Source organism: Pipistrellus hanaki (assembly GCF_964339955.1).
Source record: "Pipistrellus hanaki genome assembly, chromosome: 5".
Lineage (NCBI taxonomy): Eukaryota > Metazoa > Chordata > Mammalia > Chiroptera > Vespertilionidae > Pipistrellus > Pipistrellus hanaki.
The window spans coordinates 46,111,305-46,135,112 of NC_140507.1; the positions used below are offsets into that span (position 1 = coordinate 46,111,305).

The 23,808-nt window shown below is 43.7% G+C and overlaps 1 protein-coding gene across 7 annotated transcripts in view; it reads right to left on the reverse strand.

Annotated features, from left to right (window-relative positions):
• Positions 1 to 1,272, reverse strand: part of INPP4B (inositol polyphosphate-4-phosphatase type II B) — a 561,675-nt gene extending 560,403 nt beyond the window's left edge. For all 7 annotated transcript variants that reach the window (XM_084884243.1, XM_084884241.1, XM_084884242.1 and 4 more), the window contains exon 1: positions 975 to 1,272. The gene's annotated coding sequence lies outside the window, so the exon portion shown is untranslated. The remainder of the gene's footprint in view (positions 1 to 974) is intronic.
• Between the last annotated feature and the right edge of the window lie 22,536 nt (positions 1,273 to 23,808).

A 23,808-nucleotide genomic window follows, 5' to 3' on the forward strand; every position in this document is an offset into this window, starting at 1 on the left:
AAACAGAAACTGCCCGTCCCTCTCCACCAGCAAGGAGGGGAGAGGGCGGGGGTGTACGCACAGAAAGCACCACCCAAAGCAGGGGATGTCAGAGTCCTGGGGAAGGGCAAACACGGGTCTTGTGGCTCCAGCATCCTCTTTTAAGTCCCAGCTAACAGCCCGAAAGTCCGCGCGGGCACCAACCCCGGGGTTTTAGCTGGACCTCCTCCGGCCTGGGCCTTCCTGCCAGAGCTGGCCGCGCAGTTTTCCAACTCCAGCCCACCACCACCCCGCCCCCCTCACCCCGCGGCCTCACTCCAAGGCCCTCGATTTCCAACCCCTAAGGCTTAGACAGAGCTCGGAGGAAGGACAAGTGACGCTCGGTGGCTAAGAGCAGACGTGCCTGGCTTCTCTGCTGGAATGAGTTGCTGGGGTTGGGTTGGGGTGGGGTGGTCACGGAGAGGAAAACCCTGGACTTGGAGCAACTAAAACCTCAGTATTAGTGACCCCCACTGCCACCCCCACCCCTGACCCTCGCCTTATGGAAGAGACGGGGCCGGAAGGCGGGCGGCGGCGGCTTTGAGATGGAGAGGGAGCCGGGGCCCCCGCAGGTGTCCCAAAGGGGAGGTCAGGGCTAGCGGGCCCCGGGGTGGGAGCGGGTCGAGGTGGCCACGCGCGCTGGCCCGGCCGAGGGGCGCTCCGCGGGAGGGTCACCTCGACCACAGGGTTACCCAGCCTCCAAGGAAACACGCATAGCCTACCCCTGGGGCGACGGGGCTGGAGGGGCTCCCGGGGCTGCAAGACCGAGAAACTTGATGCAAAACATACAGACAGGCTCCCCGCGCCAGCACGGATCCCCGCGCTCGCGGCCCGGCCCCAAGGACTCCTGAATCACCCCCAGTCCTCCCCCCACCCCACCCTGCACCCTGCACCCTGCACCCCGCACCCCGCACCCCGCCAAGCCCCAGCGAGCCCTCGGTCCCACAGGTCGTTACCTCTCCCGCAGGCGGAGTGGGGGCGGCAGCAGAAGCAGCAGACTCTTGGAGCCCGACTTTCTTTCCGGCGTTCGGTTCCCGGGGTGCGTGTGCGCCGAGCAGAGCGGCGACCTGCTATTTATAGCGCCGAGCCCGCTCCCGGGCTGCGGACCCGGAGGCTGCGGGCGGCGCGGGGCGCGGGCCGCGGCTCCCAGAGGCGGAGGCGCCCGCCGCTCCCTCCGGCCCCCGCTCCCGCCCGCCCCCCGCGCGCCCCGGAGAAGTTGTCACCGGCGCGGCCGCCTCTCCCGCGGCTCACACGCCCCCTGGCACCGCCGCTACTTTCCCCCCTGTCCCCGCCCTCCCGGCCCCCTTCCTCCCCGCCTGCCCGCTCCTAGCGGCCTCCCCCCAATGTCACCGGCCGCCGAGCAGAGGCTGCGCGTCCCCCGGTCCCCGGGAGCGGAGTTGGCGCCCCGGCCGCCCAGCCCAAAGGACCCAAACAAACGCGCTGGCTCCGCGCGCTCCCCGCACCCCTGGACCCTCCGCCAGGCCCCCCGCGTGCGGGGAAGGTGGCCCTGCCGGGAGTGGCGGCAAGGGGTGACCGAGACCCCCCTCTGCGGCCGGCCGGGCCGGGGGAGACCACGGGGTTCTGTATGGGGCGGGAGGAGGGCGCAGGCGGCCACCTAGGAGGGGGTGGAGGCCGGGGTGGAGGGGAGCAGTGTCCCCGGGTCCTCGGTCCTCTGCCTGCCGCCACCCTGGGACACGTCTCCCTAGCCTCTCCTTCCCCGCGGGGACAAGTCCGGGAGGGAAGACCTCAGCGCAGCCCACGGCCCCTCGCCGCCATCCCCAGGTCCCGGCGGATGGCTGGGGCCCAGCCAATCCCAACGAGCTTGTGCGCCTTTGGCAGCCCCGGTGCGCGGGGCACACTGCGCTCTGCGTGCTTAGAGTGTCAGGAGAACGGGGTACGTAATCACACGGTCTGAATGGAGGCTAACACTCCCCCACTTCCTCGCCAACAGCCCACGGGGAAAGGCCAGCAGCCGGATTGTTCCGGGGTGTGGGGCACATGAGCGTCCCCATCTGCGCCTTACAGGTGCCACCTGGCGGTGCTCTGGGGGAGGTTTTAGCTGGGCGGCTCACAGAGCATGCAGAGCGCCAGTCCACACAGGCACCCTCAGCCTTGCCCCGCTGAGGGCTCCTAGAAATTCGTATTTTAAATAAAAGGGTGATCTTGCTAGTGTACACGGGCTACCTTTGCCACGCAGAGAGACTGGAGTCCCCAAATGAGGACGGTGAAGTGGATTGGGGTTAAGTCTGTATTGACAGTTACCCAAAACGGGAAGCTGGAGTTGTCCCCCAGCTGTCACCCCTGCTGTCACTTCCTGGATCGAGGCATCCATTCCCTCCAAACATTTAACTGCCACTAGGTTAGAAGCTTTATCAATGAGTGCAGATACTTTGGTTTGTTTTCTTTTGTTTCCCATCAGTCTTCCTCAGAGATTGGAGCAATGCCTAACATGCTGTGGTTTCCATAAATGTTTACAGAACGAATTAACAAGCGCTATGGGCCAGTGACTGTGCTTGTCCCATTTTCTCCCCTAGTTCCTGAAGCCCTTCTCTTTCCTTCTCCTCAGGCTGTTTCTGCTGTGCTCAGCCACCATCCGGGTGAGCTACATGGACAGGAGAAGGAGGGTGAGTGACAAACAGTCCTGCAGGACTGCGGGCAGGTGGATCCCCTTGGGCAGATGTCTCCTCCATGGGGCAGGGCTGACGTACCCATTTTGGAAAAGCACCCCTCATACTTGGGGCTTGAAACTATGGATAAATCCTGTTTGTAAAGGTCTATCAAGATTATACAACTTAGCCAAAACCGGTTTGGCTCAATGGATAGAGCGTCGGCTTGGGGACTGAAGGGTCCCGGGTTCTATTCTGGTCAAGGACATGTAGCTTGGTTGCGGGCATATCCCCAGTAGGGGTGTGCAAGAGGTGGCTGATCGATGACTCTCTCATCGATGACTCTCTCTAGTCGATGTTTCTAACTCTCTATCTCTCTCCCTTCCTCTCTGTAAAAAAATCAATAAAATATATATTTTTTAAAAAAAGATTATACAACTTTCTCATGGAACAAGAGTTTCAGACATATATATATTATTGATTTTAGAAAGGAAGGGAGACAGAGAGAGAAAAACATCAATGATGAGAATCATTTATCAGCTCCCTCCTGCATGCCCCACACTGAGTATTCAGCCCTCAAACGGGGCATGTGCCCTAACCAGGAATTGAACCATGATACCCTGGTCCATAGGTTGACACTCAACCACTGAATCACACCGGCTGGGCTGTTTCAGCCTTTTCTTAAAAACATAAGATTGAAAGAATATTAGAACATCAAAGCCCTAGCTGGTTTGGAACTAAAGTGTCCAGAGTTTGATTCCGTCAAGGGCCCAGGTTGCAGCTCAATCCCCAGTAGGGGGCGTCTGAAAGGCAGCAATCAATGATTCTTTCTCATCATTGATGTTTCTGTCTCTTTCTCCCTTCCTCTCTGAAATCAATAAAAATTTAATTAATTTTTTAAATTGTGGGTTTTTTTAAGAGAACATCAAAGTGCCAGACCTTTGTCACTACACTGAAAAGCTGTTTTGCATATCTGTCCCCTAACTTTAAGTGTGTGTGTGTGTGTGTGTGTGTGTGTGTGTGTGTATGAAGACTGCCAAGTGCTGAAATAAGCCATTTCTTCTACAAAAAAAAGGAGTTATAAAAAGATACAGCTACTGTCCTAACACTCAACGTGAAATACCCAGAAAAACCTCTTAAAATTAAAATCCAGACATCATGATGATCAAGACCTTTTCCAGGAATGCTGAGGAAAGTGTGATGTGCCTACGTGTATCATCTAGGAAGTTTGAATTCGGGTAGGAGGGTGGATAAGAGGGAGGGAAGGATATGAATCAGATGCATGTACTGCTTGGTATTTTAAAAATCCATCTTTCACCTGGCATTTACTTTTTTTTTTTTTTTTTAGTTATTTGGCAGAGTTTTCCTTGAATAAGCCTAGAGCAGTGGTCATCAAACTCATTAGTCAACAGACCCAAACATCAACAGCACAACAATTGAAATTCCTTTTGAGAGCCAAATTTTTTAAACTTAAACTTCTTCTAATGCCACTTCTTCAAAATAGACTCGCCCAGGCCGTGGTATTTTGTGGAAGAGCCACACTCAAGGTGCCAAAGAGCCGCAGTTTGTCAACCATAGGCCTAGAGGATTCAGATATTTCTATGGTTTATTAAACTCATTCAGCATCCATTTTACAAACCTAAGCTTTTAGTCGTGTGTGCTCCCGACACATAACTCCATTTGCCAAAGAAGGACAAAATATTTTTCGTTTCCTTCTGAAATATCTTTGTAGGGCCAGAAGCCAAAGGTGATTCCCACTAGTTACCTTGCTGTCTAAAGCACTAAAATCAAGCCAGGATCTGCAGCACTGGCATTGCACCCTCCTTGTTAGTGAAATAGCTCTTACTTTGTCATTGTAGAGTCATTGTTACTGGAGAGTTTTATTTCAGGTGAGATTGCTATGGCATAAGGAGGACTCAATGCTTTTATGATCCTTCGCTACTAAAAATCTCTTCTAAAACATAGCATCAAGTATGACATAGGCACTTTTTTATTCCACAGTTTTTCCTTTATATTAATAATAACTTTGTAGATCAAGTCATTGATTCCATCCCAGTTTTTAAGAATTTAATATTGGAAGAATTAAGCTTTGATATGCATGCCTTAAGATTACCACTTGCTTGTGTATGTGTGTATTCATGTTAATGGGAGATGCTCTTAGTAAACTGAAGAAAGAGGGGTAAATTATTGTATAGGTACCTACCTGGCTGTCCCTAGAATTCAAGAACAGGAGTGCAGCTGGGTATCAGTGACAACTTGAAAATAGGGACATGCCATTGGACTTTCTACCTTTTCTCACTACAAGAACTGCTCTATCCTTTCTCTCTTCTATCTCTGGCTCTCACTCTCTCTCACTCCCATACAGACTGATTACTTCTCTACTGTGCACTGAGTTACATGGTTCCTCACAGCTCTTGAACTTCATAATCTACTAGAGGCCCAGTGCACTAAATTCGTGCACGAGGTTGGTGTCCCTCAGCCCAGCCTGCACCCTCTCCAATCTACGACCCCTTGAGGGATGTCCAACTGCCCATTTAGGCCTGACCCCAGTGGGTTGAACATCCCTCTCACAATCCAGGACTGCTGACTCCCAATTACTTGCCTGCCTCTGCCTGATTGCCCCTAAGTGCTTCTGCCTGCCAGCCTGGTCACCCCTAACCACTCCCCTGCCAGCCTGATCACCCCTAACCACTCCCCTGCTAGCCTGATCACCCCCTAACCACTCCCCTGCCAGCCTGATCACCCCCTACCCACTCCCCTGCCAGCCTGATCACCCTCTACCCACTCCCCTGCCAGCCTGATCACCCTCTACCCACTCCCCTGCCAGCCTGATCACCCTCTACCCACTCCCCTGCCAGCCTGATCGCCCACAACTGCCCACCCCCCTGCAGGCCTGGGGCTCCCCCAACTGTCCTTTCCAGCAGGCCTGGTCCCCCCCCCCCAACTGTCCTCCCCTGAAGGCCTTGGTCCCCCTCAACTGTCCTCCCCTGCAGGTCTGGTCATCCCCAACTATCTTCCCCTACAGGTGTGGGTTCCCCTCAACTATCCTCTCTTGCTGGACTGGTCTCCCCCAAATTCCCTCCTCTGTCAGCCTGGTCATCCCCATCTGCCCTCCTCTGCCAGTCTAGTCACCCCTAATTGCCCCCCTTTGAGCCTGGATCCAACACAACTGTCCTCCACTGCAGGCCTCGTCCCCACAACACCCCTCCTTTGCTGGCCTGGTCACCCCTAACTGTCCAAAACTGCCCTCCCCTGCAGGCCATCTTGTAATGCCTATCTTGTGTTCACATGGGGCAACCATCTTTGACCACATGGGTGTAGCCATCTTGTGTATTGGGGTGATGGTCAATTTGCATTTCACTCTTTTATTAGATAGAATAGGCTAGTTCCAAATTTTCAAAGGTGCCAGTGCTGTCAAACTTCTGTGCAGACAACCAAGGGTTGGTGGTGAAGCTGTATTCTTGTAACAGCTCCTGTCATAAGCAGGTGGATAGTGGTGGTACAGTGAGGAAGGGGGGAAGTGATAAAAATGCCCAGATGTGGGAAAGAGGGTAAGTCATTACTAATCACTAGTGTCTCCTAATCCTTGTTCTGTTAATACCAGTACGAAAGGCAGAGGGGACAGGGAGGAGAAACCTAAGGAGGAATGATGATGGCTATGTGTGTGAGCCCACATGCATGTCTGGTAGTGTCCTGAGATGGCTTGTCCCAGCCCAAGTAATAATATGATTTTCTGATCTCTCAACATGGGATTGGATGATCATGAAGAAGGAATTAAGTATTTCACAGACAGTTTACTTTAACTTCATTTTTCATGGCAAACTAAATAAGAGATTTTTTTTAAGCTAAGGAAATGAGTGTGATGCAATTTACATTTATTGAAGATAAACATTCTGTTCTCATTTACATAATAGTTACATTTCTAAAATGTATATAAATTATATTTTTAAAAGTGAATCATTTTATAAAATAATAGGGTAGTGAATCGTAACATTGTTGTGGTCATCAACCCCTTTGAGAATTTGAAGAGAGCTATGGATTCTTCCCAGAAAAAAAAAAACAGATGAGTAGATGCACATACATTTATAGTAGGTTAATATATATGACATATTTACTTGAGATCTAGAACTTCAAACATCATATTTCTTTTGTCTGCTCTAATCATCCCAACTTGAACAAGTGGAACAAAGACTATAGAGTCTTGAACAAAAGATTCAAAATGCTAAGAAGGCTAAAGCCAAAAATTTGGTGGGAGCAGAAGTGCCTGAGCATATGTGAACCTGGGGAACAGGTTCCCTCCTACCACCCCTGCCCAGAATGAGATATAAATGAACTATGGCTAAGAAGACAAAGCCCTTAGAAGGACAGGAGAAAGTTGCAATGTCGGGAAGGATATTGTATTTGTTTGCTAGGACTATCAGAACAAAATACCTTAGACAGGGTAGCATAAACCAGAAATGTATTCCTCACAGTTCTAGAGACTGGATGTCCTTTACCTATAACTCAAAATTTGTCTCAGAGCTATTTGTCAACACCTGTGAAAACTAACACTCTTCTGAAGAATCTGGCTAAGGTCTGTGCCATCTGAGAAGATTTTTTTTCCAGAGAGCTTGGAATGGAAACTCGCGCAAACTCACTTCTTCTAACTCCCAGTTTACCTTTCCAATTCTCTTTCCCAATTAATATAACAAGCATTCATTGAGCACCTACTATTTACCAGAAATTGTGCTGAAATCTGGGAATAAAAAGGTGAAGGCAGCATTAACTTTATCTTCAGAGAGCACATCATTCAGAGTTAATTTTCCTAAACATATCATTTTCTATTTAGTTACTACTCAATTTACTTCAACATTACATTTAATGAATGACTAGAACACACAAGGTATAGGGGCGGTGCGACAGAGGGATATGCATGTAATTTAGTTGACGGAACTAGACAGTATACAAACAGGTATGTAACAAATAGAGATATTAAGGGATAGTCCTGTGAAAATTAGGAGACAGGAGAAATCAAACCTAGTGGGAAGGATCAGAAAAATCTTCATGAAGGAAGTGATATTTTATATGTGAGGGATTTCAGGGGACATAATTGGCACAAATTCCACATGGAGGCATTTCAGCACAGAGACAAGTGAGATCTGCCTGGTGAAAACTCATCCTTCAGGGACTGATTCAAACATCACCTCCTCTGAGAAGACCACCTGTTCAGTCCTCTTTTGTGCTTCCCCAGTACAGTAAACCTGGCTCAGTTATACCACTTACTGTATTGGATCTGTTTACCCTTATGTTTCCTTCTTTGGGTCAAAAAATCCTCCTGAGCTTTATTTAGCTTTGTGTAACAGATGTGAAGATTCCAGAAAAGTCTGAGAGCTTGAAGCATAGGGAATTTTACATTTATTTATGTTTAAATCAAATTATATAAAACCTGTACCTTTCATCACACTTGCTGAAAAATTTATTAGTCGGTTCTTAGGGTCCACTTTACTCTTTTGGACCTTCTGCTTGGATGGGAGTTGACTCAGTCCTGATGCATCTTCTGACCCAGGATTTTCTCAGCACTTCTATATTTCCTTCAAGGTCATCAGGAACTGTGGAGCCCAACATGGCATAAGAAGTTCATGGAAGCCGAAACCGGTTTGGCTCAGTGGATAGAGCATTGGCTATGGACTGAAGGGTCCCAGGTTCGATTCTGGTCAAGGGCACGTACCTTGATTGCAGGCACATACCCAGTGGTAGGTATGCAGGAGGCAGCTGATCAATGTTTCTCTCTCATTGATGTTTCCAACTCTCTATCACTCACCCTTCCTCTCTGTAAAAAATCAATAAAATATATTAAAAAAACAAAAACAAAAAAAGATGTACCAAGCTATATGTGGAAATTCTCTGAGGCATGCCATGTTTGGGGTTCTTGGGAAGATATCTCAGTGTATCTACTCTCTCCCCCTTGAAGACTAACCTCTAAGGGGGAAGACAGACAATCACATCTGTATTCCTGTTCTTTTCTCTTTTCCTGCCCTTTCTCCCCTCTCCACTTCCTACTTCCCTACCTATCACCAATACTCATATATCGTATCCTCATTCTCTGTGGCAACTGTGCTTCCCCTTCTTGGGGAAATAATGCCAGAGAAGGTACAGGGAAAGAATTTGAGTTACCATGAGGAGAAAGTTTATCTAGGTTATTTCCAAAGTATTATTATCCCATGTTACACAATGAGTAATGTTTAATATATTTAAATATATATATATTTTTAAAGAATAGTTAGAGCTGGCATCTCTTTTGATTTTTGGAAGTCCAGTATTTTCTTTTTTCTTTTCTTTTTTAAATATATTTTATTTATATTCCTGTTCTTTTCTCTTTTCCTGCCCTTTCTCCCCTCTCCACTTCCTACTTCCCTACCTATCACCAATACTCATATATCACCAATACTCAGCAACTTTCACTGTCTCTGCTTCTTGCTGGAGGTTCCCCTTCTGTGTGTGTGTGTGTGTGTGTGTGTGTGTGTGTGTAATTATTAACTTTGTGAAGACTTTTGAAATTCCAGAGGAACTTTTTATAATATACACTAGAGTATTGACTTCTACAATATATCCAGAAAAATATAAAGTTACAGATATTATTCTTTGTAAATAGAATGTAAGCGTCTCACACAGAATGCATTGCAATGTTCTCTAAAGTGAAAGCTGAGAAATCATTATAGATAGCTCAAAAAGGTTCTTCCTTTGAAACACAGCACTTATGGGCAAATAGGATCATTTTAAACCTTAGAAAAAGGTTGAGAAAATTCATCATTGTGAAAAGACAACCATTTTATTTGGTCTAAAATGAAGTAACATTTTATAGGACTGAATTTTAGTTTCATGAAAGTTATAAAAAAAATGACTCAGTTTAGGCTTTCTTTAATATAAAAATAAAAGCCTCCATGTCTGAGTTAGCCTTTTCTGGTTTTGTAAGCAAAAGTTCTGAGAGTAGACTCCAGTGTTGTTGTTTTTTTAATCTTGATGGGAAGAGTACTCAGGGAGGAGGGAGGAGAGAGGACAGGAGATACATGAATGCCATTGTTTTAAACCTGTGAACATTTTTATTGAGTTCTCCAAATGTAGGATTAACTTGAACTATGTGGTCAGATTGATTTTTTTTTTTTTTTGGGGGGGGGGGTAAATGTACTTCGGGTGGATTTTTGTAGTGGCAAAGCCAAAAAGAATGTTTTCTACAATGGGTTGTTCAAAATAATGAGGAAGCAAACAGCTCTACATAATAATGGAAAAGGTTGTCTTTGCTGGAGGCCCTGTTCAGTCTCTGAGGAAGACTGTGTTTCCTGGAGGCAGGTTTTAAATTAGGGGTTAGAAGTGATGAATGAGAGAGAAACTAGAGCTGTCTCCTGTTGGATCTCAAAAGCCTTTGGGGCAACCGAACTTGAGGCAGGGGGCCTGTTCAAAGGCATGTCTCTTTTAAGGATGCAAAATGCTTCTTGCATCTTGTTGACAGATCAAGTAGCATCCCCTCTTCACCCCATTGTGTTCCTATCCCAACATCCCAGCTACCCCACAGAAGTCACCTGCTTGGTTTGCTTGTTCTTCCTTCATTGTCATTCCTTCTGTGCCCGCCACTCATTTGTGAAGGGTAGTTAGACACAATAGCAAGATTTGACCTGAGCCTTAGTGAGTTGTTCCCTCCTGGGTGGGTCAGGAGGGGCGGCAACAGGGTGGAGAAGCCAGCCTGCAGTTGGAATCAGAAGATGATTGATTGAGGGGATTCAAAACAAACTGGTAGAACACATAAGCATTCTTTGGATCAGGAAAATACTGGACTTCTGCCGAAGCCGGTTTGGCTCAGTGGAAGAGCGTCGGTCTGTGGACTGAAAGGTCCCAGGTTTGAGTCCGGTCAAGGACATGTACCTTGGTTATGGGCACATCCCCAGTAGGGGGTGTGCAAGAGGCAGCTGGTTGATGTTTCTCTCTCATCGACGTTTCTAGCTCTCTATCTCTCTCCCTTTCTCTCTGTTAAAAATCAATAAAATATATTTAAAAAAGAAAAGAAAAAAGAAAATACTGGACTTCCAAAAATCAAAAGAGATGCCAGCTCTAACTATTCTTTAAAAATATATATATATTTAAATATATTAAACATCGATGAGAGAATCATCAATCAGCTGCCTCTTGCACACCCCTCTTGCTACCAAGGTACATGCCCTTGATGGGAATCGAACCCGGGACCCTTCAGTCAGCACACCTTCGCTCTATCCACTGAGCCAAACCAGTTTCGGCTATTCTTAGTAATTGTTTGTCACAAGGAAGTGTGGTCCCCGAAGGCTGGAAACACATTCGGTGGTTAGTTACAAGAAAGAGATGCAATATGCAGGCATGAAATACTAAACATCTGTATGGCTGCTCTAGCTGGTGGGTTCCCTCTCTCATTGTTCTCTGCCAAAGAAGCTGGTGGCACTGCTGCTTCCGGGGCCTGGTCACCTTATACAGGAGAGCTGTGAGTGCAGGGGTGAGGAAACTGGGAGGACACTGCCATTCAGAACCACAGTTTGGCTCTCTTCTGAATCCCTCCCTGAAATCATGAATACTTCTCAGCAACTTTCACTGTCTCTGCTTCTTGCTGGAGGTTCCCCTTCTGCTCCTACTGAGAAGGAAAACCCCTATTTTGTAAAAAACTGCTGTTTGGAATTTTCTGTTTTGCTTAGATGGCCTCTTATTCTAAAAAATGTTTGCTTTCTAAGCTCCTTTAGCCTGCTTGTAAAATGAGGATCATAAAATTAGCTATCTGACTTTGCAGGTCAAGACTAGGTATGCCCATAAATTTAGCTGTGTTTGTTTTCAAAGACAGCAGCGAGATAACCACTAATTGCACAGAGAGCTGGCTCCTTAATAAAAAAGGGAAGCTGTGCTTGTACCTTTGCTTAGAATTTGAATTCATTTCTCTAAGCCCATCACGCGATGAATAAAGTGAGTCTCCCCAAACTCTCTTCCTGCATTGTTTGAATGTTCGGGAACTCTGTCACACTATCATTGACTGAACGATCTTCATTGTCCACAGTCCAGATTGCAAAGGATAGCATAAAAGTGACCAAAGCAGTGAGTCCCTCTTCTATTAAGATAGCCTCTTGCAGCAAGCTATCTCAGGCGTTGCCCTTCCACACATGGTGAGGCTAGCCTCAGACCAGGTGTCCCCGCTTCTCTGGAAAGTGTCAAGGATGGCCTAACACAGTGGTCGGCAAACTCATTACTCAACAGACCCAAACATCAACAGCACAACAATTGAAATTTCCTTTGAGAGCCAAATTTTTTAAACTTAAACTTCTTCTAACACCACTTCTTCAAAATAGACTCGCCCAGGCCATGGTATTTTGTGGAAGAGCCACACTGAAGGAGCCAAAGAGCCGAATATGGCTCGCAAGCCGCAGTTTGCCCACTACGGGCCTAACAGGTTTCTGGCAGCAGGGAACTGTGAGCTGGAGAGTTCAGCTTGAGAGAGCTCCTGGGCACGGGGCTAGAAAAAGTCATCAATGAGACAAATGCACATTCTAATACATAAGAGAGTAGCATCTGGTGAAAACATACACACATCCAGTGAAATATGTTTCCTCTAAAGGTCACGACGACAAAGACAGAAGTTCAAGTACTTGTCACCACTTCAGACAACACTTACAGATGGGGTCAAACCAGGAAGTCAAATCTCTGACTGTTCAGGTCAAATTCCTGATGTGTGATTCATTGGTGAGCTTTGTCTTTCCACTGCCCAGTTTTTGTTCTGCTTTACATCATAAAGTTTGTAGTTGTGGCTTTCATTAGTTCCAAAAGAGAAGGTATACCGTGTGAAAGAGGAAACCACAGCCTGATGCTCCCTCGATAATATATAATCCAGAGCAGCCACAGTTTATTTATCCAAGTATTGATGAAAGGCTAAATTTTTATTATGCACAAACCGATGTAAACTGTTCTTAAAAGGAATAAAGAAGAAAAGTCATCTCTTCTTGCACAAGTACACAATTACATGGTTTTTGGCAATCTCTCAGGGTTTCTTTGAAATTCCCTTGGAACATAGCTATTTTTATATCCCCTACTAGAGGCCTAGTGCATGGATTCATGCACTGGTAGGGTCCCTCAGCCTGGCCTGTGCCCTTTCATAATCAGGGACCCCTCAGGGGATGTTGCACTGCCAGTTTCAGCCTGATCCCCACAGGCCAGGCTGAGGGACTCCACCTGTGCACAAATCCCTGCACCGGGCCTCTAATATGCATATAAGATCTTTGGTTAATCTCTCCTGCCCTCATCTCTTACCCTTTCCCTTTCAGATTCATCAGTCTGTCCCATGTTTCCATGCCTGTGCGTTCAGCGTCTGCCTCCTGGTAGTTAGTGCAGGTCATAGCTACTGGTCAGTCAAACGGTCGCTTAGAGTTTTATAGATAGATAGATAGATAGATAGATAGATAGATAGATAGATAGATAGATCATAGATAGATGATAGATAGATAGATGATAGATAGATAGATAGATAGATAGATAGATAGATAGATAGATAGATTCTCTCCCCCCAACCCCAGGCATCTGAGGAATAAAATTACAGTCAAATTTTGACTTGCTTCTATCTCATTGTCAGACAATGGCCCCTCATCAAAATGGCTTGCTGGCGCAAGAGGCAGGGACTGGCTACCACCACACCCACATTTCCATCAAACTTGCTGAGCTACTCAAGTGAATGTGTTCCACTCAGACTCTCTGGCAATGGCACCCAAATCAACCTGATCTAAAATTATGCTTTTCTCCTTTTGGTCTGACACCCCAGGGATTCATTCCCACACATATTGCAGGATTTTACCATCACAAATGAGTAAAATCTTGTGTTTCTTCTTGTTGTATAAACCTTTTCCCTCCAGCTTCAACTCTGTGTTTGCCTCCACACCAGTATGCTGGGAATTGATTCCAGTTATGGCTCTAAAGGCCAGGCTGTGGTATGGGGCACACGGAGGACTGGCACCTTCCTGTTGCCTTCACTACCTCAGTGAAGCTATCACAGGGCCTCCTGGCAAGAGAGGAACAGCTTCAAAGGAAATGAGCTTGCTTCTGCTCTCAAGGTAGAATTGGGGCTTTTCAGATACTCCTAGACATAGAAGTCTACCAAACTCCCTATTGCGGTTTTCCTGTCCCCTCTCTTTCCAATAAAAGACCCATGGTTCACTTAAGAGATGAGATGTCTATAGGTCCTCACTGCATTGCAATTCAGAAACTTGAAGAATCGGGCTCTGGTTCTGCCAACAGTTACAAGAGAGTCCTGCAGGCAGTCATGGAAGTTCCCTGATTCTCTGATTGTACCTTAAGCAGAACTTTTAAACAACATTTGATCATTTGTCCTTTAAGTTCTCTGGAGCTGATAGAACAATCCACTCAACATCCCCATCACAGCCCTTGAATTCCTTATTGTGACCATAAGTGATAGCCTTCTTATTCTAAATAACCCAGGTGATGATTTAGTGAATAAATCGTCAGGAGCTACCTGCATTTATTTTTTGATACTAGCAAAACCTTAACTGTCTTTAGTTCAAACTGGTGAGCTAACCAATCATGGAATCTCATTTCTTTGACTCTGTTGCTTGTGACCAATATAACTAATAGGCACCTTGTGAAGATGCAGTGATAGAGAGCAAAACCTACCCTAGATTGTGTAAGCAGAAAGGAATTTGTTTTCTGGGATATTAAATGACATAAAATTGTTTATAAACTGAAGAAACTGTGGTCTGATTTTCCAGGGCGGGGCGGAGGAGGGAGGGGACCATAAGTTAAGACGCACAAGTGCTGTTGCCCTAGCCTCAATCAGGAAGGTGCCTGATGAATCAAGGAGTCATGCTGGCAGCTATTAGCTCAAGATCAAAGCACCTCCACTGCAATCCACACCACCAAAAATCAGAACCTCGTGTCATGTTTTCCTCCTCTCTTCTTTCAGGTATGGACGTAAGTCTTATGTTAAAGATCTAGTTGGTAGAACAAAAATCACATCCAGAAATATGGAAAATATCAATGTTAGGTCATCAGCTTCTGCAGTGCAGGAAGCCACACTGGAAAGAGGCTGGAATTGATTTTGCGCCAACCGGTCTACACTGGCCATCACAGTCCTCTTCTGGGGTGGGTGGAGGTGTTCTGTGACGGAGGTCTGCTGCCTCCTGACAGGGTTTTCTGAGGCCAACCTGCCAGTATGATCACAATTCTGTCCACTGACAGCCTACATTGTCCATTTCCATATATTAGACAAATATTATATCCCTCAGGATTTTGTATTAAAAGTCCTTCTCGATGTGAAATACTTTCTTAGGGTATTGTTACCTGCTTCTTACATGCAGTTTGTTTCCTTATTTGGTTGACCTTTTCCACTGCTTTGTAGAAACCAATCTCCACTGCTGTCTTCTTCATAGAGTCTGCACTATAAAAGGATCTATGACCCATCAATATAGCCAATCACAATGTAATCAACATATTGCATCAAACATCAATGTACATTGATAGAGACATTTTAATGGCATCAATCTAAATAGATTTCTATTCCAAATTTTCAGAGATCCATACTGTCTCTTATAAACTTACTAACAATAATATTAATATTTATCAGGTTCTCATCTGCCAGGGCTGACCAGCAGCCCCTGAACGACAGATGAACAGATTACTTTGACACAGTTTCACTGTCAAAGAGAGGGCTAAGGGGCTTGCCTTGTTCAAGGGTCCAAGCAGGCTCAATTGTCTACCTCATGCTTTTATTGCAGTTTTTATCTTTAGAACAATCAGTGGGGTGAGTAATCTTGGGAGGACACATGTGTTTATATTGTCCTCTAGGCAAGGGCATCCAGGGATTAAGTATAAAGATTCCAGTAAACACGGGGGGGGGGGGGGGGGGGGGCGGATGTCCTACACATGCACAGACTTGTTTGGAAAAGTCAAGGAATAATTATGGGCACCGCCTTTGACTCTCCCCTAGGTTGGAATGTCAATAAACAGGGCAGGCAGTCTTCCTTTTATCAGAATGTCCTTCTTACAAACTTTCCAACTAAGTCTCATGCTTCCCCACATCTCCCCTTTTTTTGTTTTGCCCAGTATAGAAGACAGGGGGCTGAATGAACTTGTTGCCTGCGAATGTTGGGTTCTACAAAGCTTGTTCACTGCTCGATTCCGATTCTACAGACTATAAGAAAAACAAAGAATTATAATGATGGCAATAGTCCAATCAGGTGCCAGTTGATTCCAAGAAACCATGTGGTGGGGTTTATCCAGTTTAAATGCTCTTTTAGCACATTCCAAGCTGTAGTTTGCTATTTGTGCTCATTAATAGCAAGTAGAGAGTCTTTGATTTGTTTTTGTAAGGCATTTACTTAAACAATATTGGTGTGTAGAGGAAGTAGTAACAGCAAGGGAGATAGGTTAGAGTGGAAAATGGTATTAGGGGGCCACTGGGGTGTGAGTGTGATTACGCTCCAACAGTTGCTCAGCCACTGCCATCAGCTTCTTCATCATTCCCCAGGTTATTCTGGAGGCCATCTGGGTCCGGTGAAGGTGCAATGTTCAGTTTTACAGAGTCCCCAGACTCAGATTCTTCATTTCTGGAAGCGGATCGGTCCTGTGCCATGCTATGATATGGTTTAATCCAGCAAACTGGAATCCACAGCAGCCCTGTGAGGGTAGAAACACATGCATATTTTCTTCCCCGTGTTAATAATTCATTAGGTTCCATCCAATTATTAGTGTCCACATCTCACCACAAGACTTGTAGTTTCTGAGATGGGGTTATTGAGGTAAAGTGCTATTCTACAGAGGATTGAAAATGATCATTCAAATTCAAAAAACTAAAGGTAAAGAGTACTTTAAATCAGCAATCACCAATCGGTGGTCCACGAACCACTGGTGATCTATGAGGTCTGAAAGATTGGTGACCGCTGCCTTAGATAATATTATAGCAGGGTCCTTGAGTCCCATATTCCCCCTTTTTTGTTTTACCCGCATACCCTTCAGGGTAGCATGTTCAACAATGGCCTGCCCTTGTGGATTATAAGGGGTTCCTGTGGAATGCTGGATGGACCAAGTCCTGCAAAAGGCAGTGAAGCCATGGCTGCTATAAGCAGGCCCATTATCAGTTTTTATCTTGGTTAATATAGCTACAATTGGAAACAGGTCTTATTGAATTCATGAAAAGAAACATACTGCCACTTATTAAGAATTGCCAAATTACTGGAGGGACAGGTGGGGAGAGAAATAGATAATTTGCCAAATTGTTTTTAAAATGTTTCCTTATACCTGAAAAAACAAAAAGTTTAAGAATCAGCAATACTTGCAAATGACATGGTATCTTGTCCCTTCCACAAAACCCAATATTCCAGAATAACAATTAGAGCTATAAATGAAGGCATAATATGGTTATTATTTGATGAAGCTTCCCATGTACCTTAAGCAGAAAATATCCCCTCATGGAGGAGAAAACAAATACTTGAGGCATTCCAGAAGGCCTATTGGAATTATCTAAAGCCAATTTCAGGTCAAGAAAAAGTTTCTTAAAATTTAAACCCTGGAAGGATTGTGATTTTTATTTTGCCAAAAGATCATATATCAAAGTGTATTAGGCACAAACATAGGCTAGTAAATGTCAGTTTCCATGATTAAAATATTGCCTTTTTGTAAAAAATACCTGACTAATATGACTTGTAATCATTTTAATAGTTTATAGAATTAGGAAAGGTCTAACTAAAATAAGGTTCATTCTCTAACTTCATTTGTCCTTGGATGTGGTCAGCAAATGACACTAGTTGGATTTCTGCTATCAGTCTCCCTGAGTAAATAGATATAATAAGCTATTTACCCTCTGTTTAGGGAGACAAAATGCAAATCATTTTCTCTTAAGTGTCCTTGGCTTAGGGCAGATAGGATTTACTAGATAGTTCCAAATTGCTGTTTAACCTTCTCAATTTCCCTATCCTACTACTCCTAGCTTACTAGCCTGGATCCTTTATATAATTTCCTTTCAACATTTCTCTTCACAAAATTCTACAATTTTCACAAACCTTCTTCAGAAACCTTACAACTTTCAGAAATAACCAGCTTTAGAATCCACGTTTTTTCCCTTCAAAATGCATCTCCATGCCTCATGCTTTATTACACCAAAATCATAATTTATTTCTAATTAGTTAGAATTCTTAACCCTTAGAAGCCTTAATTTTTAGGTAACATGTAAGTAATTAACATTCCTCATATTAGCAATACATTCACATTTTAAGAGATATTTCAAATGAAATACAAGACATTCACTAACAGATTCAAATCCATCCTCTTGATTTTTATACAAGGCAAACTCAGGTTTATTTTTCAGTAACCTGTTATTTAAAAATAGCTAGATATTTAATAATTTTTATTATTTAATCCAATAAACTCCAAAGCTTTAAGTTACCAAAGACTTTGGAAAACTATGTTTAGGCATATATAATTACCACTGAAAAAGCTTTATCATATACCTTTCATTTTAGTAATATTTATTTTGCCTTGACAACTTTGAGATTTTAAAGCCAATTAGTATTAACCAAGGCATTTTCTTGACAAATTTTGTAACAAAAATAACTCACTGGTTTTCAGTGGCTTTACTGTTAAAATACTGTTTTTGTTTTGTTTATTTTATAAAAATGGATGTGCCTCCCCTGCCCCCCCCCCCAAACACACACACACACACACACACACACACACACACACACACACTGCCATTTCTGCAGCCTGCTGGAAGACACTTCTACAGGTCTAATCCTTCTAGGAAAAAGACTTGGCGGGGTTAAATGATTATTTTCCATAATTTTTCTTCCTGAGTAGACTAACAATATGAAATCTTGCATAACACACAGACAAGACTTAATAAATCAGAGTTCTTCTCATGAATTTTTCAGAAGATGTTTTACATTGACTGGGACTTAGATGCGGCCCAGAGGGCTCTCAGGTGGGGTCACCAGTGAACACCCACAAACAGCCTGTAGTTCACAGATCTCATCATATTCTGCTCTCCATAGCAAATATTGACTGGTGTCTAAAATTGTTTTAGGCAAAATCTGCCAGTCCCAAGGCATCATATGGTAATTTTCAGACAAAGTATTAAGGAGTCCTTTTGTAAACAGACTGTTAGCCCCATTTTCTCTAGTTGATGAGCCTTCCCGCACTGGAGGTGGAGGATCAGGAGCCTTACATATTACAGGCTTTACCAGCTCTACTACAGAAGAGGGGTGATGGTAAATCCTCCTGGTGTTCTCTAGGCTTTTGATCCTCAGTATGACGTGGGCATAATACAGCTTGAACACCAGCCATATAGTTAAGATGACAAAGGCACTTGTTTTCCCTGGGCCTGATTTCTCTTTAAATTCCTGCCTACTTGTTCCCAGAGATCAACGTCTAATATTCCATCATCAGGGAGCCAAGGATTATGAATTATAGGCACCATTTACTTTTAATAACTTTTTAAGTAACAAAGAGATCTGTTACTCAGTGGACAGTTGCTGTTCTATTGTGAAATCTTGGCTGAAAAACAATTCCCTCAAACTTGTAAATCCCAAGCTGGCTCCAGTGACTTATTGCGCAGTTACTTTTGTTTCCTTCCTCTTCGTTTTCCAGGTTTCTGCCACGTCTTGTTGCATTCCTTGGTCCTCACATGGGGCAGCGCCTTGGGAGGGGCGGGGGGGGGGGGGGGGGGGAGGCAGCAGCCCCTGAATGATGGATGAATGGATTACTCCAGCACAGTTTCACTGTGAAAGAGAGAGCTAAGGGACAGCTGGCTGAAATAGCCGGGCAGCCTTGATTGCCAGCCTCGTTAGGCTGTTATTGGAATTTTTATCTTTAGATACAATCAATAGGGTGAGTAATCTTGGGAGGACACATGTGTTTACGTTTTCCTCTAGGAAAGGGCATCCAGGGGTTAAACATAAGGATTTTAGTAAACACCTGGGGGTCTACAAGTGCACAGACTTGTTTGGAAAGGTCGAGGAATAATTGGAGGTGGCACCTTTGACACTCCCCCAAGTCTCCCCGAAGTCAGAATTCCAATAAGCAGGGCAGGTGGCCTTCCACACACTCCCCTTTTATCAGAATGTCCCCCTTACCAACTTTGCAACCAAGTCTCACGCTTCCCCACACACATCAAGGAACTAAATAATATCTTGATTTTTCTCTTTAACTCAGGTATATATACAAGACAGTATAATTTTTCTGATTCAAATATTTCCTCTCTCATTCCCAAGAGAATATTAATTATCCTATCAGTCACCCTCTGTTAATCAGATTTCCTCTAATTATCTCTTCTCTTTTATTTCAAAATCCTTGATTCTAGAGGCTTTATGTTTGAACTTAAGTTTGTGTTTATGGGTTTTTTTTTGTTTGTTTGTTTTGTTTTTTAAAGAATCTAGTACAAAATAAGCTATGTAGCTTCTTTCTGCACATAATTAGATTTCATTTTTCAATAAGTAAGTCACATAAGGATCGCATTTACCTCACTGCTCCAGGATCTTTCTATACTTATCATAGCAGAATCTGAAAGGAGCTCTTGATAATGGTAGCTGTAACCAACTACATTGAATATTCCTCATAGCTGGTCCATAACAGCATTTTATTCATAATATTGTACCTGGTTTACATCTAGTTGAGTAAACAATAGGGAGGGAGCTCTGTTTTACTTCTATTTGAGATTGTTGTTGTATAGTTAATTTGTGCCACCAATAAATAGGCATTTTGTTCTAAAATAACCATTACATATTTTTTGGAGATTAGGTATCCAGTATATAGTTCCAAGGTTTCTATCTTTGATGAGCTAGGAAATTGGTTTTGTGTAAATGTGTCTGACACGTCTGATTCTAAAAATAAATTCTGGATGGCTCCTAGGTTAGCTTTCTGAAATTACATAATTTTCACAAGTTATTAATATCACTCAGGATTTCTCTTTCCATGCTGTTTTTAAAATGAACACATTCACCGCTATCCCCAAGTCATTCTTTTTCTTTGAAGGAGGTCCTGACTAGATGTATTAACTGATTCTGTTTTTCTGACCAGCAGTAATAAAAAAAAAAAAAAGAAAGAAATTGGGGGCCCTCACAATCATGACTCCCAAACCTGCCTGCCTCATATACTTTCAAACCTTTAAAAGTAGACATTTCTCTTTGTTCTGAATTCCCTTTTTAGGTGTTGAGACACAGTCTTTTTCAACATGGAAGCAAAGGATATGGTGGACTAGATACTCCCAATGTTTACATCCAGGTCTGCACATAGTTAACACAGCATGCCACAGCAGGCAAAATCGATGGCTTCGGTTCTCTGCAGTCTGTCTTCCTAATCGATGGATTATTGCAGCTGGGCTAATTATGCAGCGATTTATATCGATTATTTAGAGCAACAGTGGTGAATCCTAGTGACTAAAGTTGCCATTGTAAGATTTGCTTCTTCTTGGACTGTACAAACTCAAGATAATTCAAACACCTCAAGAATGTACATAGTAATTTGTAGAGACCCATAATCCCATGTGATCTAAACAAACCAGAAAGGGAATTGAGCTTTCTAAGCACGTACATGTGGCTTAAAAATGTGACTTAGAGACTAAGGTGGAAGTGACAAAATCTTTTCTTACCAATTTTCAATTATTATCTTACCTTTTTATCCTTTTAAAATAAAAGTAAGCACAAAAATAGGGTGATGAAGGGGGGGGGGGACGAGGACAGGCTAGAAGTGAAAAAAGAGGACATATATAATAATTTCAATAATAAAGATTAGAAATAAAAATAAAATAAAAATAAGTGCACAGATTATCCATGCACTGGATTTTATATATGAACAGGCTGGGTCAGCTAATATCATTGTGCTTATAGAGTTGACTTAATATCAAATAAACCTTAAGCCACTTTTTTCACATTTAAAAACTGAAGCTCCAAGGTTCTAATTATCCTATCTAATAAAGAGGGAATATGCAAATTGACCACCACACCATCACAAAGATGGTGGTGCCCAGTCCCCTGAGCCCAAGCAGAGTCCCCCAGTCCTTTCAGCCCTGCTGGGGGTGTGGCAGGTGTGCAGTGCGGCCAGACCCACCCTCAGCCCCCCAGCCACACAGGACCACCTGAGGCTCAGATAGCCAGAGCTGGCTGAGGCACTGCCAGCAGTGGCAGCAGCAGAGGTGTGGTGGGGGCATCGCCTTCCTCTGATCACCAGGTTGCCTCCCGCCCCTGAGGGCCGCCTGACTGTGAGAGGGGGCATGCTGGGCTGAGGAACCCCTCCCTCCAGTGCATGAATTTTCATGCACCGGACCTCTAGTTTATATATGAGTCAATTTTTGAATGATTTCTGTTTTGAAGAAGCTGTCATTTTCATTGGAGAAGGGAGATTGTCTTTTTTAAAAATATATTTTATTGATTTTTTACAGAGAGGAAGGGAGAGGGAAAGTTAGAAACACTGATGAGAGAGAAACATTCATCAGCTGCCTCCTACACACCCCCTACTGAGGATGTGTCCACAACCAAGATACATGCCTTTGACCAGAATCGAACCTGGGACCCTTCAGTCTGCAGGCCAATGTTCGGTCCACTGAGCCAAACTGGTTAGGGCAGAGGAGGAAAATGTTCACGCATAAGGGTAGTGTGCTTTATGACTATAGTTCTTAGTGACTGTACTGCAGTCATATAGTTGTGTGTGTGTGTGTGTGTGTGTGTATGTGTGTGTGTGTGCGCGCACACACACAAATTGCTAACTAAAAACCACTTAAGTTTAAAAGACAGTACCAATAGTTTTTTAAATGGAAAATATGATAAAGGACTATTGACTGGCAAGTTGTAGGTGACTGCAGTTGCTCTTAAATTATTGAAAATAGGCAATGCTCCATTTGCTCTTTACTTAAAATAAATGAAGTTCTTCTGACTCATGAAACCTGCAATAGAAGGTCAAAATCTTTTATTGCCATCTCAGGGCAATGTCTCTAAAAAGACACTGTGCCTGACACCTTTACTGAGCAAAACAAGGGATAGCGATTTTTTAATTATTATTTTTAATGTATTTCTTATTGATTTCAGAGAGGAAGTGAGAGAGATGTAGAAACATCAATAATGAGAGAGTATCATTGATTGGCTGCCTCCTGCACACCCCATACCAGGCAGGATTGAGAGCCGACAACCCAGGCATATGCCCTTGGCTGGAATTGAACCTGGGATCTATACAAATAGAAAGTAGATTAGTGGTTGCTGAGAGTGGGATGTGTGGATGCAAATGAAGATTAGCAAAAAATGGATATTGGAAATAAATGGAGGACCATAAGATATATTATCATGGTGATGGAAATGCTTTAGAACTGATATATGGTGATGGTTGCACAACTTGGTAAATTTAATTTTAAAAAAATCATTGGATTGTATGCTTTACATAGGTGAATTACATGACCTTCAGCAATGTATTTCTATTTCAAAAACTGCGTGGTCTACATAGTACATACACAGAACCATCTCTGGAGTTTTTCAATGTCACTTATTTCTAAGCCATTCAGTGTGAACCTTATAGGCAAGACATACATTTCCAGCAAGGTCCCATATTATTAGTGTTTAATCAATTCTTAATCACATTATATCAGAGAATCACTGTGCTAAAAGTAACGTGGTAAAGGGTATCACTGGTCAGAACAAAGCAAAGATCTAGACAGCAGAAGGTCAGTGAAACAAGGATGTACAATCTAGAAAGCAGAACTCCTTGAGGAATAATGGTTTGAGCTGAAATATAAGTAGAAGAGAAAATTAGGAGAGGAGGGTATTTCAGGCCCACCAGCAGTTGGAACATGATAATTAGCTGTATTTTAGGAAGGTTCTATTAATGTTCTAGTTGCTGAGGGTATAATCTGACCTGGGCCCACAGCTATCTTCTGCAAATAAAGAGTGATTTGGGCCCTGGCCAGTTACTCAATGGTTAGAGCGCTCACCCATGGATTGAAAGGTCTTGGCTTCTATTCCATGTCATTGAAAAAAGAGTATAGGAACATTTCTGGTAAACACATGAATATGAAATGTTAGGGCAGACAGATCTCAATGCAGTTATTTTGTTGTTAATTTCTGATCTTCCTCATAGCACAGAGATGTTTTCCATATATTGTTGAAGATAACATTACAGAATAGTAAACTGTGCAAGAAATCTTTGTCATAGGTACCAATTAATCCAT